Source organism: Ambystoma mexicanum, chromosome 4q (genome assembly GCF_040938575.1).
Source record: "Ambystoma mexicanum isolate Mex_15411 chromosome 4q, UKY_AmexF1_1, whole genome shotgun sequence".
Lineage (NCBI taxonomy): Eukaryota > Metazoa > Chordata > Amphibia > Caudata > Ambystomatidae > Ambystoma > Ambystoma mexicanum.
Window position 1 is genome coordinate 57,409,754 of NC_090928.1, and position 20,058 is coordinate 57,429,811.

At 47.0% G+C, this 20,058-nt stretch overlaps 1 protein-coding gene across 1 annotated transcript in view; it reads left to right on the forward strand.

The window, feature by feature from the left end:
- Nucleotides 1-20,058, forward strand: part of ARHGAP18 (Rho GTPase activating protein 18) — a 928,328-nt gene that overhangs the window by 868,381 nt on the left and 39,889 nt on the right. The gene's annotated exons all lie outside the window — the stretch shown is intronic.

A 20,058-nucleotide genomic window follows, 5' to 3' on the forward strand; every position in this document is an offset into this window, starting at 1 on the left:
GAAACAATTGACTGAACAAAGGGCATAACTAGGTGCCGAGGCGGGTGTGAGCAGGGGGCTATTCCCTTGACTAAATGAATAGTATGGTATATGGTATGTTCGGGTTCATGCCGTGCACTACTGCTATGTGAATGGTCCCCAATAATGTCACATATCCTATCAAAGGATGATCATGTGGATTATACATGTACCTGGCCTTGGGATTGAGGACCATTGGACTAAGGCCTATAAAGCAAATGATTTGGGAGGAGATGTCAAAGATAAAAGATGGTCATTCATGGTTAACACTGGTAGAAATCTGCCTTTGATAGGGATGTTTGGTTGTTCTTCTGGTCCTAGTAGCAGGAACGTTCCCTGTAGTACATCTCGCCAGCTAACTTGAAAGTAATACTATTGCCTCAGGTGAAGTCTTAGGGTCAACAATCCCATTTACTTTTGAATTTCTGCTGTTTTTGTGATTTTGGGGCACTTCTCTGCTTTTACCTGGTTCCCTCAGGCCCGCTTCCTGGTCTGCCCTTACCCCACATACCATCCCGTCATAAGCCCCTGATTGGGCCTAGCAGCCCATTGAACCCAACATCCAGTGTTTCCCCCTTGGCCCCTCCTTCAATCCTCCATTTTGCTCCAGCTTGCCTCAGGTGAAGTCTTTGGGTCAGCAACCCCATTTCCTTTTAGTGTTGCTGTTTTTAGTGGTTTTACTGTGCTTCTCTGCTTTCCCTGGTCCCCTCAAGCCTGTTTCATCGTCCACCATTATCCCTCCTGCCCCTGAGCTCCTGATTGGGGCTGGCAGCCCTACTTCAGACACAGCTCCCAAGGCAGCCTCTGTGTGGGCAGCCCTCGAGCAAGAGCCACAAGGCAAACGGCAGCTCCCAAAAAAGCAGCTTCAGTTTGTGTTTGCCCATGTTCGCCTGAGAAGCCTGTCAAAGTCAACCAGCAGCAACGTAAAAGGTAAGTGTGGTCTGGGTGGGTAAGTACAGCCATTGCTGCTATTACACTTTACCTACCTGCGGCCAGCAGAACTATCCTATTACTGCTGTAATTCATTTCTAGGTGTGTTCCCATTACTGGTGTGTTCCCACTACTGATGTTTATCTAGGTCCTCTTTCATTTACTGCTGTTAAGCAGGTCGGCTTAGATCATCCCCTATCCTTACCCCCTCCACCACAGCCACTCACCCAAGCCAGACTCCGATCACCCACTGTGACAGCCAACACACACTTGAGCTGGGCACACAGACAACAGAGACCACCACTTCCCTCACACAGTTCTCACCCCTTGAAATCACATGGGACTCCCTCACACCACATATACTCCAACTCAGAAAAGAGGCGCTCTCTGGCATTCCAAAAAAACACCCCTTCCTCACCCCCAACCTAACCCTTGAGCCCTCATTTAGAAACCTCCCTGACGCTTCCTACACCCATCAACTCCAGCACATTCCTTCCCATAGACGGGCCTCCCCTTCCCCTTCCTCAGACCACACACCTTCCAACTCTCAGACCAGAGGAGCTCTCTGGCACACCAGAAAACACCCTAAACCTGCCCCCTACTTGCCCAGGTTTGCTCACTCTCGCTTGCACTGTATCCCGCTTCCCCTACCGAAAGACTTGCAACCAGCCACGTCCACACACCAGCCACATCTACAAACTACACAGCTTACAATTCCCAGGCCAGAAGAGACCTCTGGCGCTCCAGAAAACAAGACTCCCGACACTAGCTTAATTCTTGCACCAACTTTCAGGAACTTGCCTTCTTTCACCCCTCCCCCCCCAAATGCCTCCCCAGCCAGAACCCCACACACCTCCACACAGTCAACTCTCATACCAGGGGGGTTTTCTAGTATACCAAAAGACCTCTGTCATTTACTAACCTCACACCCACTATCCTGATAACTCCTGCTCCATCAGTTACCCCCTCCAGCCCCTGCTGCCGAGGCCCGGTGGCACTCTGACAGTCAAAGCCCCTTTTCACTGCTCACTTAAGGCCACCCCTGTCAGCATGACTGGCTGAGGATCCACCTCCTTTGCCCCTTCCACATTTCCCTCGATAAGCATGGTTCCTCCACCACTAAGCTCCTTCAGACACACTCAAGCCTGACCTACACCCATCATGGCTAACTGAGGATAGCACAGGGGCAACATGCTAGTCTTGGAAGTCAAATCAGAGCAACAGGGATTTGAATCCCGGATCCGCGCTTAGAAACTGAACTCTGGTATTAAGCGCGTTATAAAAAAAACAATCAAATCATCGCCACTTTTGCTCCACCCCCCATGATCACCACCACTAGACCACCCCCGCTACATCTTTCCCTTCTCTCAGTATGACATGTCTTGCCCTTTCCCAAACCATTGCTTCAACCCGCTTCCCCTGCTGACTCCCAATTCTCTTGCACACCCCACTGGCACCCAAACACAGAGGTAGGGACAGCCTCTCCCCCTCAGCACTACATGCCTCCCCAGCCCTGCATCAGTCTACCAACCATACCTTGCCTACCCACTCTATTGTGCCCTCTTTGATACCTATGCCTGCCATTTCCCTTTTTGAACATGACCAAGAACCACCCCCCCCCTCCACACACCCTCGAATACCAACCATCAACATCACCCCACCCAACCTCTGGTCACCAAACCCGAACACCACCAAGCCCACAACCACTTAAACCTACTCGCCACACCCCTTCAGACCACTGAGCCAATCACTACCAACCTAACTTCCCAACCCATGCCGGTCCTCGCTTGAAGGCCTGGGACCGCTCCTTCCCCTCAACCCCTCCAGCTCTGCTCCCACCTGCCAGGACTGACCCATCCCTCCCACCCCCCAAGTGGTTCACCCCCAACTAAACGCATTCAAAACTCCTCCCTCAAGCGCAAAGGGTGAGTCTCGAGAACCACTCCAACAAATAGACGTACGCCTGCCATCACTGAAACTATAAATCAAAGATCTGCAAGTCCAAAATAACAGAATCCTGAACTGCTGCAATAGCATTAAAGGGCTCCACAGGATGATCACTGAAACCCTTCTTGCATGCCGCCCCAATCACCTCCTCCCAAATGCTCTGCAACTCCCTCTCTGAACACTTTCACAAAACGGCCTTAGACGGGACTGCCATCCTTGGTGCCAAACATTCCAACCGCACTGTCCAACACCCTATCCTCAAGAACCAACCCACATACCTGTAGAGACCCCTCTGTTCTGCTCTTTCAGCCCGTCTTCGAATGAGTTCATCAAACTGCTGTCTGACAGCCGTCCTTCTCGCTTGACCCTTGTCCTGCCTCACGCCTAAAAGAAATCTTAACCTCTACATGTGCAGGCAAACTGGCAAGGTCCATTCTTGATGCCTCCCTTACCTCTGGCATCTTCCCAGAACTCTTTGAAATCGTTCATGTCAAACCCCTTCAAAAGAAACCATCCCTCGACCCTGATATGATATGGCATTTGTAACGCCCCTATACACAAGTGTGTCAAGGCGCGACGAGGCAGGGAGGGGGCAACAAGGGGAAGACGGACAACGATCCTACTATGCCAGGTGTCATTTAGATCGCGCAAGTGCAGGGGTAGGGGGGAGGGAAAAAGTGCAAGGGGAAGGGGAAGGGGAAGGGGGAGAGGGGGAAGTGCAGGGTCAATAGAATAAAAATAAATAGGGCCAGCTGGTGGCAAGTGCAAGGTAAGTGCAGACAAATGCTGGGAAGGGGGGGCTGTAGGGATACAGATACAGTCCCGCAGTGCAGGGGTTGCCAGGGAGGCAGTGCTAGTGGAGAGTGGCTGGGCCAATGACCGAGGTCGGTGAGAGTGGCCCAGTTGCAGATTCAGTGCAGTTTCAGTGGAGAATTTAGCAGGGGAGAGGGAGAGAGAAAGCAGAAGCAAAGAGGAAGGTTTTGAGGTGCTTCCGGAACCGGAGATGGTTCTCAAGTTTCAGGGAGGCAGGAAGGCTGTTCCAGAGGGAGGCCCCTGCGTGGAGAGAGATCTACCTCCAGCTTGTTGCTTCGAGAAGCGGCTGACCCTGAGGGAGTTGGAGACGGATGAGCGAAGGGCTCGGGAAGGAAGATATTTAGGAAGAGAGAGTTGAAGGTATTTAGGTCCCAGGCCCCAGAAGGCCTTGTGGACAATGCAGAGGGTCTTCAACCAATCAACTACAGGCCCATTTTCAACACCAGATTCTTGGAGAAGTTAAACTGTTTTGTAGAAACCAACCACCTCCTAAACCCCCCGTGCAATCAGGCTTCCATCCTCGCCACGGAATCGAAACCACACTGCTCTCTATCTGGGATTACATCAGTCACTGCAGACACAGGATGCACGGCACTTGTGTTTCTTGACCTCTCAGCAGCCTTTGATACTGTTAACCCACACCATCCTGCTTGACAGATTACACTCCCTCTGAATCAGACTGCACTCAACTGGGTTGCTTCGTTCCTCACTAACCGGCAGCAAATCACCTTTTCCCTCTTTTCTTCACTCCATGCCGAGTGAGCACTGGCATATCCCAAGGCGCTTGCCTCTCACCTTCTCTTCAACCTTTACATGACACCTCTGCCCGGGCTCATCCACTCACAACCTCCCCTGCTATAACTACGCCAATGAGACAAAAATCATCATGAGGAATCCCAAAGCGACATCTGACACAAGCAGCTTGTCTTACAGGCATTGATCTCGGGATGGTGAGTCGCCATCTCCTTCTCAACCCATGGAAAACTGAAATCATGGTATCCGGTGAAACTGCCCTATTCCCACAAGTCTCCCGTGACCCCCCCCACCACCCACCTCCACCTCTGTCAAAATCTTGGCTGCACAATGGACTCTGATTTAACTGTCACAACACATTAACAATGTATTCAAAAGATTGCACTTTCCACCTTAGTCTTTTGAACTACATCTTAAGTTACCCCACCTACCCGAATAGACTGGCAGCAATTATGTCCATTGGCATGTCCAGACTTGACTATTTGATCTACCTCTACCTGGGTGCACCAGCCTACCAACTAAAACTCCAAAGAGTACAGACCTCCGCAACCAGGCTACTCCCTGCCGTCTGACAAAGGAATTACATCTCACCTGCTCGCTGCAGCTTAAACTGGCTCCCAATTAGGCGACTGGCCACCTTAAAAAGCCTATGCATTATTCACTGAGCTGTGCACAAAGCCGGCCCCAAATACTTACAAGAAAAGATTACGTCATACCTACCCACCCACACACGAAGACCAGGCACTGCCCTCCGAGTGGTTCCTGCCTCCATATCAGCCAGGATCAGAGGGTCTGCCTACTCAACCCTGGTGCCAACAATCGAACTCACTGAACTCCACCCCCCCCTTTCATTTGACACCTCCAAGACTACATGGCATTCCGAAGAGCACTCCCTTCTCTTAATTTGTGCAAAGATCTGATTTGCCCACCCCCCCACCCCCCTGAAACCATGCCTCCTGACCACTCCCAACCCCCGTCTTCCCCATGGGACCTCTTCCAACAGCTGGATACTCGCAGATACCGACCACTATGCTGACTCTCCTCTGTATCGAAAAACAATAGAATCCAGCTATCTCCCATGATTAATTTCAGCGTAGCTGCACAAATAATTAGACCCCACCATGCACAGCTCAGCAATCTTTTAGAACTTCGGTAACCCCCCACGAAAAAATCGGCCTAGCCACACACAATCTCATATACAAGCACCACCTATGCCAGAAAGCAGCTACCTAAGACAATTTGACCTAGCTGCACACATACTACTGGTCTCATACAATCTCTACACTACTCCTAGCATTAGAAGCCAGCTACCCACCACAAAATCCGGTATAGCTGCACACATACTAAGTGCACACATGCACTACTTCCCTCCATATTTTCTCCACTGACCTGGACTATGGTCCCAGAGAGCGTTCAACCCACACCACGTTGAGATCACACCAATGGTGAAAGGCGTTATACAAATGCCCAATAGCATGGCATAACGTTACATTTGCCTTAGAATTAACCCACCACAGATGATTACTAAAAGGTATGTGGGAGAGGAGGAAAGAAGTTGATGTTGCAGAGTTGAGGAAAAGAAATGGTCCAATTTAAACCCTTGACCTTTTATTAGCTAATAATTCAGGTAAGTTATTGAATTTTCCCCACCCAGTGATTGGTTACAATGTTGAAGGATATTTTACATAGCATCTCCAATGTATATAGATTGCAAAAAATATCTACATTTTTTAGATTGGTGTGTGGGCCCCACCACAATGCAGAAACCAATTGAAACTGCACCTGATTAGGAGGTACACCCCACAGTGATTGATGTTACCAAATCACTAAAGCTACTATACTGGAATATATATTGAGGAATAACAAGCTTGATGTCTGACTGACATGTGATTAATAATGCAAGGTGATGCTGGAAGGTTTAGAATTAATCTAAACCTCTGGCATTGCTCTGGCTAATCCTTCAGACCATTGTTCTTCACTTGCCAAGCCATTACAGGGGGTAAGGCCATATGCAAATCAGGCTTGGTACCACCCCAAAAGGTGCAGTCCAGTTTGAGCTGCTAGGTCACAGCTCTTCTGCACGAGAACACAAGCATCTCCAGATATGTTTGGCCTTGTTGGGCCTCATCAGGAATAGCTTTGATCTCTAGGTTCAGCAGGCATGGAACCTACATCTGGGCAGGCTTGTCCCACGCAGGGTGACTATAGCAAAACACAAGTGGTGATGGCTGGAAGGTTTAGAATGAATCTTATTTTCTTGCATTGATAGGGAAAAGATCATATGCAAATCAGGCTTGGTTACGCCAGCAGTTGGGCTGACTTCCCCTGTTGTAATGGATTTCCAGGTGAAGAACGATGGTCTGGAGGGTTGCTAAGAGCAATGCCAGGGGTTGAGATGAATTTGAAACCTTCCAGCCATTACCTCCTTTGTTTTGCGGGTGTTTATTAATGCACTTGCATGTTGTTTTTAGGAGATGTGGGTGACTGAAGAGGTTTTTAATTGGAGTGGGGGTTATGCATTTCTCAGGTGCAGCACAAAAGGGCACTTGTGTATTGGGGTCATATTTGGTTTTCAGTGTCTCCCAAAGATAGTTTTGTATGGATTGCGTCTTCCTACGTATTCCTCATCTTTGATATTCGATATCCAGCTTCAGCTGCTTCAGGAAAAAATGTCAGCAGAGGGCGCCGTGCATCGATGTCGAGTCGATGTCCCTCGGGGGCCTCCGTCTCGAGGATGTCATCTAAGGCGCATGTAGCACGCACAGCGCCCATTGGCTACAGTTCCCTTTTACCGCAAATGCTATTGCTTCGAGAAATACGGTGCACTTCATTACTTCATACAACTTCATCTCTTCATACGAGTATGTCTTTGTCGACAGACTACCCCGAAGACCAGGTTGAAGAAATGTCTAGATTGTGATTCGAAAATGTAATTCAATGACCCACACCGTATGTGTCTCTTGGTGGAGCATAAGAACTTGGACTGCTCCAAGTGCCAGTCGATGACGGGCAATGCCTTGAAGGAGCGAAGGGGGAAAATTGGCTGTCGAAACCCCAAATAATCTACCCCGACCAAAAAACCTTCAAACGACAAGTCAAGAGGCGGAAGAGGTCAAGATCGAGGAGTGGCTCCCACCACTCGTCGTCAAAGTCCAAGAAGGGACACCATAGGTCGCCGCCTTAGACTTCGTCTGGAGGGTATCTTGCCCCACAAAGAAATCTGCTGAGGCCGACTGGGAGGCTTTTAGAGCAGGGATGTTAAAAATATTTGAAAAGCAAAAACCCCGAAGCCATGCTCCTACCGTGCCTTTAAAGAAGCCAGGAAGGAAAGGGCTCAAACTAAATCCTGCGCACCCTCTAGCCCGGGACAAAGACCTGATCCTCATCGGGAACTGTTGAGGCCTCGATCCGATGACCTGGCAACGAAGGATCCGTCAAGCCGAAAGCATAAGTCGGGGTCATTGACACCTTTCACCCCTGCTGTGACTTAGACGCCAGCTGCTACAATCCGTGCCTGCTGTGCCATCGACGTTGAGCGCCCCATCAAAACCTATGGTGCCATTGAAAAACCCTTGATGCCTGAAAAGACTTGAGTACCTTTGCCAAGGAAGGACTATTTGAGGTGCCTTGCCTCAATTTGAGAATGAACCCTCAGACAACGATGCTCCATTTGGTCTCCAGTTTGTTAAGCCATAAGTGCCAGAAAGTTTTATCTCTGAGGAATCAAGGTTGAAAGACCTTTATGGCAATCTGCAGACGGCCAGTGGGGTGGACACCTCACCTTAGCTAGAGTTTGGAAGCCCAGAGGCTGGGGAGCATGCTGATGCGTCATATAGACAGCTCATGTAGAAGGTAGTGGAATATATGGGGTGGAGTAGGCCTCCGTTACCATTTGAACTGGATGATCAAACAGACTTCTTGGATAAGGGTCCTCCGTCAGATCCTATTACCATTTCACATTTCTCTGCAAAAAAGGGTGATGGCAAAGTGGGAGACGCCAGAAACCAATCTGGCTATTAATAAAACTTTGACCAAGAAATGCCACCCTTCCAGTAGTGACCCTGACTACCTGTCTAAACGCCCCACTCCAGAGAGTCTAGTGGTACAGGCAGCTACCGCAACTTCTAAGCAAGCAGCTTACCCCACCATCCCTCCAGATAGGGATGACAAAAGAGTAGATGGATGGGCAAGGAAGCTATTTTCTGCAGGGAGTATGGTGCTCAAATCGAAATCCACATGTTTGGTTGCAAAATTTACATTGACTTTATGGGACTGCATTTCCATGGCGGCGGAGCACATTCCCGAGGGGGATGAAAGTGACCGGTTCTTAGCCATAATTGGAGACGATTAAGCCATGTGTGGTTCAGTCAGGTCTGGATTCTGCTGATGGCATCAGCAGAGCCATGGCTACTTGCACTGTTGTATGGAGATTTGTGTGGTTAAGGAAGACTGGAATGTGCAATCCAGACTCCTCAACGTGCCCTTTGATGGGTCTCACCTTTTTGGGGTTGCTCGGCCTCCTGACATCATGCATTTTTCTGGTGCCAGAGGCCCGCTTGAGAATGAGCTCCCTTCAATGGGCTCTCAGATTCTCAGGGAAGATGTCCGATCTGCTTCAGGTTCAGAGCAGAGTTTCACAGGATCTTCTATGGTGGACCTGTGAGGACAACATTCTGAAGGGAGAATATTTTTGGCAATCGTGGCCAGAGATAACAGGAGGTTGAGAAAGTTTGGGAAACATATGATCCTAATTGCCCCAGATTTGGCTAGGAGGATGTGGTACCCAGACCTTCTGGACATGGCCATCTGCCCCCCAATATGTCTTCCACAAAGAGAGGACATGATCTCCTGAGAGGAGGGTTGGGTTGTCCTTCCAGAGGTCAAGACACTCGGCCTTAATGCATGGTTTGAGAGGCTGGAATGCAAGGCTTGATTTCGAATGGATTGTGTCCTCCCACGTATTCCTCATCTTATGATGATTATCTCTCCAGGTTTGCTGCTTCGTAATTGTTTTTTCGACAGTGGGCCCTGTGTGCAATGTTGTCGAGGCCTCCGTTCGGTCGACGTCCCCATCAGTGTAAGTAGCGCACGCAGCGCTGGTTGGCTTCAGTTCTGTTTTTCCAAGCTAATCGTGTGAATCACGGCGTGCTTCAGTGAAAGATTTCCGTTCGAAAATGTCTTTGACTCAATTGACGCCCGAGTCGTTTTACAAAAAGTGCCAGGACTGCAGGTCAAAAATGTCATTCAATGACCCCCACCGTGTGTCTGTGGTGTTTGGGCTCTGGGTACCGTACCGCCGACTGTGGCTCCGGTCAGGCGATGACCGAGAAGGCTCTCGGGTGTTAGGGAGAATTCGCTGTTTAGGCTGAATTTCCTAACCTAGTGAGTCCCCCAGCAGCTTTGCTGGATTTTTGGGGTTTATTTGTTTCTCCTGCCAAGAGTGAGACTCTTTTACCCTCACTCTTGGACATGATTTGAGTGTGTTTCTTTGAATCTGGATGTGTTTAATGGGATATGGGGTCTTTTACTCCATAGGGCTTCATGTGTTTTTGTGATGTGTGTTACACAGCACCCTCAGTGCAGTAACACAGGGGTGTCATAGTGACCCCCCCCCCCCCAGTATAGACTCCATACCCTGGGACTGACTACTGTCTCCCAGGGCATGTAAAGTCACCATTGACTTTACTAGTCTTGAATTCTGAACAGAACCAGTACAAACCATCATATTGTGGACGTACTGGCTGGGGCAATTCAATTGCCCTGGGGTCTGTTAGTCGAGGGGGCACTTCTCCGTCCCCCCTGATCGAGTTTTGGCTGGTGGCAGTGGATACTACTTTTTAAATTCAACCGCAAATATTTTCCTATGGGATTTCCCATTGTTTTAGGCTACTATCTTTATTTAATTATTTACGGTAGCCTTGAACATACCGCCAGTTTATTTAATTAATATCAATTCTCCGGTTGGTATTTTTTGCCAAAACTTGATTCTAAAATGGCGTTTGTGTTCTCTTCTATTACTCCAACCCAAGTCGAGCCCTTTGTTCCACTTTTTGGCGGGCTTCTCCACAGAAGCCCTCCAAAGTGGTGCCACTCTGTCTGGGGTACTTAGGAGGCGTGGAGGGGGATTTAGGCACCCTGGGCTGAGTTGCCCAGGCAACTCAAGTCGCACTCCGTCCTGATTGGCCCAAGTGGTGAGCCGGCCGGCTCACCACTTAGCATGTTTGAGTGACAGCTAGGCTGAGTGAATGGGGGGTTTTCTGCATAAAAGCAGGGCTTTGGGGACTGGAACTTCAGAAGTCGCCACAGGACCTAAGAATCCGACGAGGGAGAAGCTGACCCGACCTGCCACGACGCCACCACCGGTGGAGCCCTGCTGGACCGTCTCACCACTTTTCCCAACGACAGAGGAGATCTCCCGCCGGAGAGTCTTCTTCCTTTGACTGGTGGGGATAACCAGTTTCACCGTCTTTTCACCTTCCTGACGTACCTCGTGGCCGCCTTGCCTGTGCCAAGCACCCCGGCAACCGGGATACCACGGTTTACCACGACCGCGAAACAAAGGTACCACCTTTAACCGGAAAACTCCGTGGCTGGTTTCTTCCCTGGCAGTGCAACGACCTTCATCTTTCCTCCAAGTCGAGATCTTCTCTTCCCCTGGACGACGACGCGACTTGCACCCACTGCCAGGAACAACTGCCACCGCTGGAGGATCCTTCCCACTTAAGGTACCGTGTCCCGCCTGGCTTCCCTTGCTACCGACTGTACGGGGTAGATTTAGCCCCCGGCTTTTGAACCTGGATTAGCCTGGGACACCCTGGCTAAACTTTCCTAAGCCTCTCTAAACTCTTTTTGAACTCTCTGCAAGACTTTCTAAGCCTAGTGTAACTGTGATCTTGGGCGCATTTGTGCTCTCCTCTCTCTAAGAGTGGGCCCAGCCTTTGGACTTTGGCTCACCAGTGACTTTTGCTCTTCTGCCTTGCTAGCAGTGTTCCTGAATCTTGGAGTGGTGTACCTTTCCATATTCTGTCTTTTTCCCTCCCTTTCTCACAAACTTATTGGAGTGCCATCTAGTTAAGCGCTCACCTCTGTATGAAAATAAGTGGCGTTTTACTGAGACTTATCTGATAAGGAAAAAGGGGTGTATATATTACAATAGTAACTGTGTTTAGAATATTTTACAACAAGAGTGCTGGAGTGTTTCAAAAAGTGTGTTTTTAAATAAATAATTATATACTTTGATACCAAAGCTCTGGTCAGTGTTTGCTTGTATTATTGTGTCTGAGTGCCTATTGTGTATACTTTGCATACTGCCTAACTCTTCTTGAGAGAAGTCTGACTGCTCAGCCACAGCTACCAGGTAAATCTGGGTGGTACAGACTGCTACCAAGTGGGTTTACTGCTAACACCTGTAGTCCTAAATCTTTTGCAGTGTTCCCTAAGGGAACTGCACAGGTTTCTGCCTAACATCAGGGAGCGTAGTTCAACTGGCACTGGGGAGGTTAGCATCAAAGTCCCCTTCGAAGAGGGGGGAAAAAGACAGATGCGTCGAGGGATTCTTCCTGACACGAAAAATCAAAAGGTCCCAATCCAGGAGTCGATCGCACCATTCTTAGTCTTCTTCCTCCAAGAGGTCCAAGAAGAGGAGTCACAGGTCACCTTCGCCCTCCAGCGATTCCTCAATAGAGGTAATCGGGTGTCCTGCAAAATCCGATTTCCCCTGCTAAGTGGAACGAATTTCATAGTGATGAGAATCTTTGAGAATGCGGCCTTGACCACTGCCCCCGAATGAAAAGCAAGAGAGCCATTCCCCAGTCACTGCATAAGGAGGACAAGGGGAAGTCAAAGACTAAATCTTCAAAGCTGAGCTTAAAGTCGGCGTTCCATTGAAAAAGTTCTCAATCTGCTGAAAAATCGCAGAGCTACGAGTTGAGAACCTAGCAGATCTAAGGTTCTGCCGAAGAAGCACAAGACGTCAATCTTTGCTTTTGCAGACCCCATAGATACCCAAATCAAGGTGGACGCCCAGTAAACCAGCATATGTTTCGAAGCAGTCGTCGACTGCAAAGTAGACTTAGACTACTTCGACATTGTCAAAGCTATTAAATGTCCAAGACCAGGGTTACCAACCTTTACCTAAAAGACTATTTTAAGTATGTCGGCTATATATGAGGAAGATCAACCCTCTGACAATACAACACCCTTTGGTCTACAGTTTGGCACCCCCAATGTTCCAGAGGAACTTGTATCTGATGCAGGCTAAGATTTATATGATAATCTCCAGTCAGCTAGTGGTTTGGATACCTCGCCAGAGTTAGTTTGGCAGTCCTGACCCCTCTGAGCATGATGACTCATCGTACAGAAAGCTTATGGGGAAGGTTATTGAATTTATGGGATGGAGTAGGCCTACTCCCTCTTTCGAGCAAGATGATATGAATGACATCTTGCGCCAGGGTCCTCAGAGACCCAATTTTACCTTTCTATATGGCACTACAGAAAAGTCTGTTAATTGGGAGACACCGGAAACTGTGGCTGCAGTAAATAAAAACTTCACAAGGAAGTACAGACCATCCAGCAGTGACCCGGAATATCTTATCAAGCATCCCACACCTGAAAGCTTGGTGATTCAGGCATCTGTGTCTACCAGGCAGTCTGCTTACCCATCCTTCCCTCCTGACGGGATGACAAGAGAGTGGGTGCCTAGGTGCAAAAAGATTTTACTGCGGGTAGTATGACTTTGAAATCCACTAATGTGACTTTCACATTGTCTAGATTCACGTTTACCCTGTGAGACTGTGTTGCTATGGCGGCTGAACTCATCCGGAAGGCAAAGAGACTGCTTCCTGGCAATTATTAAGTATGATAAGGAAGCAATTGGTGAATGTCTCCAGTCAGGTTTGGATACTGCAGACGGCATCAGCAGATCCATGGCTGCTAGCCCGGTGTTACACAGATTTGCATGGTTGAGGAAGTCTGGGTTTGCACCATATGTGCAGGCAAGACTACTCAACATGCCTTTTGACGGCTCAAGGTGGTTTGGCAGCAAGGTGGATGAGTTTGGAGAAGCTGAAGACCTCAAAGGCGACGGCTAAATCCCTTGGCGCCGCCATTAGACAGCCTCAACAAACCAATTCAGGCTCCTTTTCTTGGTGGGGCAAGTCGTTTCGATTCTACTCCTCAATTAGAAGAGCAAGAGGTCAAGCCGGTCAAAAGGGTCCGAAGATTCCCTCGTGGTGAGCGAGGCAGAGCTGCTAAATCAGCCCAGGCAGCAGCAACTTTACCTTCAGCCACCTCCTAAACCACTCTGAGCGCTTAACCCACAAGACCCTGGTGGGAGGCAGACTTTCTCAGTATCTGAACGAATGGCAGGGCATTACTTCAGATGCTTGAGCATTGGAAACTGTGGCCCAAGGTTACTGCCATCTTTTTCAAAAAAGGCCTCGGGATCATCCACCGGGAACCAACTGTCAAAATTCCGGATACTCTCCTTGTGCAGGAAATGTTGAACCTGCTAGAGAAAGGTGCAATAGAACATGTATCTGTAGCGGAGAGGAACAAGGGTTGGTACTCCCCGTATTTTCTAATCCCCAAAAAGGACGGAGGATTGAGACCCATCTTGGACTTAAGAAAATTAACAAGTTCCTTAGGTAGGACTAGTTAAAGATGGTTACCCTTTCACAGACCCTTCAGGTTCTCCAACTCCGAGACTGATAGCAAGCATCCTGAAGGTCCAATGATACCTATCAGGTGCCAATCCATCTCAAGCACAAGGTACCCGAGGTTCGCAGTTGACGGTTCTCATTTTCAGTTTAGAGTTCTGCCATTCGGGCTGACCTCCGCCCTGAGGGTTTTCACCAAGTTGATGGCGGTGGTGGCAGCAAATCCCGAGAGAGTGGGTATTCACGTCTACCTCTATCTGGTCGATGGGCTGATCAGAGCTCGTTCACCCGAGCAAGCCTGGGAACATCTCAGCGTAACCTGCCATTCACTCCACAGACAGGGCTTCTCCCGAAATTTCAAGAAGTCCCACATGATACCATCCCAAAGACCCCAATTTATTGGAGCACTCCTGGATACTTCTGGGGGAAAGCTTTGCCACCCGAGGTGAGAGCTCAACACATTCTGCAGATGGTTACCAAATTCTCCGCATCTTCCGGCCTTTGCTTTTCTGAGGTTGCTCAGACTCATGGCATCCTGCATGTTCCTGGTGCCAGAGGCTTGCAAGAGAATGAGATCCCTCCCATCAGTACTCAGTGGTCCCAATTCGCAGGCAAGATGTCTGACAACCTGCACGTTCTGGGCAGAGTTGCTCAGGACCTTCTGTGGTGGGCTTACAAAGACACTATTCTCAAGAGAATCTCTTTTCAGCAACCATGGTTGGAGATGACGGTAGTGACTACGGGTTTTGGCCTAGATTAATCTCCTGGGTGAAACTGCTTTACCCTCAACCTTATGCCCAAGTCTGCACAAATGGCTGTGATTCTCTGCTTTTGCAGTTAAGGGGTGAAACCAGACAGGAGTGCCCATTATCCCATTATTATTTGTGCTAGTTATTGAACCACTGGCAGAGAAGATACGCGCTTAGCCTAGTCAAGCGGGTATAAGGATAGGGGGGAAGCAATTGTATCACTATATGTTGATCACATTCTTGTGTACATTAAGGATCCCGACAGTAACCTGGCTGGGGTACTCAACAGGTGGGTTTCGGTGCACACACTGGTTTACACCTAAATAGTAATAAATCAGAAGTATTCCCCCCTGACAGGCACAATAGAACACACAAACACTATGGGGTTAAAGTAGGCTGCCCAATCTACCAGATACTTGGGTATAGCGATGGTGCCAACACCGGACCTCACTCGAGAACTGAACTACGGGGTATATGTAGAGGACCTAAGGGCTAAGCTCCTAAGATGGAAAAAGATTCCTATGTTTCTGGCAGGGAAGTTATCGCTAATCAAAATGTTGGTATTGCTCAAATTGCTTTACATGTTCCACAACATCCCGCTCTGGCCTGGATGTGCGGTGTTCCATGATATCATTGCAGAGTGCAGCTCCATCTGGGCGGGGCGCATGGCACGCTTGATATTGTCGCACCTGACCAAACCCTATGAGGGTGGGTTTAACACACCTGACTTTGAACTGTATTTCATAGTTGCGCAAATACACTATGCATCCTAGTGGTCAGCGTGCAACTCTATCCTTCCACATGCCAATCTAGAGCGGGTGATAGTCGAGCCCACTTCATTAGCATCACTGTTGGTGGGTGGGGAATATCAGGCAATACATCAGCTAGACCCTTTGGGGCAACATGGCGAGCATGCAAGAGGCTGAACGCTAAGGTGGCGCAGGCACCTGTGTATGACCAGCTTCTCCCCCCTGTGGGGGCTCCCCATGCACCCTCCCACCACGGATAGTGGTATCGTAAAGGCTTGGAGTGCAGAGGGTACTTATAAGTGGAGGGTCGCTTTGTGGACTGGGGAATATTAAAGGGAGCTCTGGTGGATGGCCCGCTACAGACATTGTATTTGTGCATACACGCTGCATTTCAGACTCACTGGCCCACATTCCCGGATGAGCCTCCAGCACAACCCGGTCTGCGATATATTTTACAAACATCCACAGACAGGAAAAGTATTTGTTTTATATGAATTGGCACAATCCATGTATGTATGCATGCACTACAAGAACTATGCGCTCCATGGCTTTAAAGACTTATTGCAACATTTTTGCTCTTTGTATGTAGAGGTTATAGCATGTAGGTGGATAGCGATGATTTTCATATTCCACTGAGGCAGGAGAGGGCCATTGTATTCTCTTAGCTAGAGATGACTCTCTGCCATGAAATGATTCGGTAGCATTTCACACTGCAATACTCTTAGAGTATATTATTGTAAACTGTATGATCATATTGTCCGGCTCCGATGATTGATGCTGTCTTGCATATGCCAAGTGTCCATAAGTAAACAGGTTAAAAAAAAGTTGGCAAAGGAAGGTGGTCTAGATGGGAGAAGATATGCAAGTTGGATTCATAAACAATTGATACTCGCTGCCTATGCTTTCAAATCTGTTCAGGCCAAAAGGGAGTTATCAGGTGGTACCAGATGTGGAAAGGGGAGTTGTCTGTATGCCAGTTTTTGGATATCATAAGGATATGCATATGCAGCCCATAATCCAAGGTGAGGTTGTAGATTTTTCTTTTAATTTGAGGAGGCGTAAAGATTTCCCACAAATATGCCAGAGCGACCAAGCATAGTGAGGGAGCCTGAAACAACCAAGGGGGATTTAGTGGGGTTCCTAGTCCCCAGGAGTTTATTTTCAATGGGTTAAAATTGTGTATTTGCACCTGCGGAAGGGTGCTCAACCGATCAGGTGGCTGGAACAGCGGTCGAGAATACAGTCGCTGCCTGCTGTTTCGAGCCACCCAAGGCCCATCCCTGTGTGGTGCCCTTTTATTTTTTAATGTGGGAGGCAACAGAGCCTCTCCCTGTTGCCTTCCCCAAACAAACCAAACCCTTTTGTTGCTCCTCCCACTCCTGGCCACCACCATAGATGTTGAAAAGGGACTTAGTCCCTTTTTCGATGGCGGAAGCCATCCTTTATTTTTGTTTCCGCCCTCTGGAGATTGGCATCATGCAAAAAGCGCAGCCAAAAGGACATTTTCTTTTACTATTTGCATCACCGGCAAACCCCTGTTAGATGATAGCATGACTTGGGGCTATGCCATTGATCGATTTGAGTGAAGAATCCCTTCAGAGAAGGAGGAATAGAAAAGATTACATTTAAGTACAATTTATATCTGCTAATAAAATAACATTCAGATATCAAATTCAAACTAATTCTTTTTATTCAATACAAACTCATTAAAACGGATGATGAATATAACATTGGCAATTTGAATTTTGAAAGTTTTTTGTTTAGGTTATGCCTGTACTCCTTTTCTTTTTGGATCCCAAGCTTGCCTTATATATTAAGTACCCCCACAAAGGCAGACCTTTATCCGAGATGAGACAAAAAAGGGTAGTGCCTACTTTGCAGACCTGAAATTCTTTTTCTTAAATAGCAGCTTGACATTTGATTTGAAACCAGTGCTCCTCAGAATGTTTTCTTCTTGGTCAGGGCAGAATTTGCTTTCCTTTTTGTCACCATTTATTTATGTACTCAAATCTTGCTAGAGGTAATCTCCCGAGCTGACATTTCAGGGATACTAGTCTTGTCTCACTGCCGTCTAATGAGATATACAATTCTTGGGTGAATGTACTTTTCCTATACATGTAGCGGGCTATTTTACCCGTTGATGGCCATCATGCAGGTTTACATGTTATATACCATTCTTCATATGTTTTTTAATTGACACTTTATTATAGAGATTTTGGAACTGTTTTGTGCATACAACATCCCACAATTGATCTAGGCCTACAACGCTCTGACTTATAGATAAAGATCCGGGGAGATTGTGTGAGCCCAATTTCTATACAATGTCTGCACAGTCTACTCTATAGGGTTCCAAGGCATCACATGTCCACAATTTTTCATCCAAAATAAAAAAGGGCTGAGACCCACCTCATATGGGATTACTTGTATTCCAAGTACTAGCTGCTGAGGGAGAGTGGACGTACTCCTGGGAAGACAAAGAAATGTTTCAATTTCTCTTCTTCCCAGATTTGTCAGATTGTAAGAGCCCCATATTTTGGCAGCATATGAAATGGCTGCCTGTGCCTTTGCTTTACGGACCGAGTAATGGTTTTACTGCCATAATGTTTGGTGATGATATTGCTCCTCCCATGATTTTCCAAAGTCAATTCACTCTTTAGTTGCTTCGCCTGAGACCCTTTCATTTATCCTCACCCCTAAATTGTCAGTTAACCCTTTCAAGCTTTTTGTCTTGTAGCACAATATCAATATTTTTTAATGCTTTATTAGACCAGGTACAATATTTGGTTTTGTCAGTATACATTTCTAGACCACTATTTTGTGCAATGATAATCAAAATGTCCCAAAGCTCGCTGGAGTCCCTTAGCGGTCTTGCTGATCAGCACTCATCAGCAAATAGAAAGATGCTGGTTAAGACTAACCAAAACTTGGGTCATTCATCTTGATTGTGCGCATAGATTCTGCCAGATTATTCACAAATAGGCAAAAGTGGAGGGGAGCTTAAAGTAAGCTCTTATATCTCGTGGCTGGAAAAGCAGCAGTATATACACCAATGCAGTAGTGTACCGTGCATAATTTTTGCTATACAAAATTTTAATTTCAGTGAAAAGATTGATGGGAACTCCAATTCTTTTTAGAAACTCCCATAAACTACTCCTTGGGACAGTATCAAATGCTGTCTAAGGGCCAGTTATAAGGGTTGTCGTAGTTGGACACATTTTTGATTTAGTAAAAATAGTCTAAAGACTTGATTGATTGTACTTGCACAATGCCTAAAGACTGCCTGTAATTTAGATGGAACTCTATTGTCCAATACCCAGTCCTGCAGATGGTGTGATGACTCTCCCATGTGTTTTGCACTGCTGTCAATGAGAGAGGACAGTAGTTAAAATCAGTTTGGGATGATCTCTTCACTTTTCCATGTCACTGATCTATGTTCCTTACTCAGTTTTTTGTGTGGAAAATGTATGTAGGAAAGGAATTCAAATGGGCTTTGTCTTGAATGGGTCAACTGGGATGATTGTAAGAAGCCCATACTGGTGGCATGGTCAACTCTGCATTAAAGGTATGTCTGGGTTAAGACATGGTGCATGGCACTACTTCTGATCATTGCAGCAACATCCCATTTTGTATCACAAGTCAGCTCCTGTGAGCTAGTTCAACTGTGGAAGGTGATGTGTAGGCCAAATAGGCTTATCCTGCCAAATGACAGGAAAGGAATCTGCAGGGCCATGCCTCTTATTTGTCTATGGTTTAAAATGAACCTTTACAAAAATGTCCACTTTAAAACACTTAAACAACAATAAATTGAATGATAATACATATATAAAAGCTACAATCCAGAATAATGAAAAGAAAACCAGAATCTAAAAACTTTAGAACACAAAATATTACATCTGTTCTTATTTATAAAAATCTCATGATTGTAGAAATCTCACTACTGCTAATTTTATCGCTATAGAATTTGTTTAGCATAATCGTCCCAAGTATCTGAATCCACACAAGCTAAATCATGAACAAACTTATTAAAATTCATAATTCACCAAGAGCAACCTAGGACAATGTAACCGCAAGTGGTGCAGGTTTTCTTTTGAGCCACGGTACTCAAAATATCTACAAAGTGACATTACGGAAGGCAGATGATTCCTAATGCAAATGATTTTTAGTTAAAAGTACATTAAATCTAAAGCATACTAATGTATTTCTTAACGATCGGTCAGGAAACTGTCCAAATGCCCCTCTAAGGTACCCACCTTTTTATGAACTAATCCTACATGCTTTTTTTTTGTTTTTCAATCCAATTTTGGTCACCAGCAGTTCTTGCGTCACCCCAATTGTTTTAATATTAGTACAGTATTCAGAAAACCCTGTAAATTCCGCTCCACCATTTTTCATTAATTTCCCAAATACCTCATATAGCAGATTGGGAGGGGAACTCACAATTTT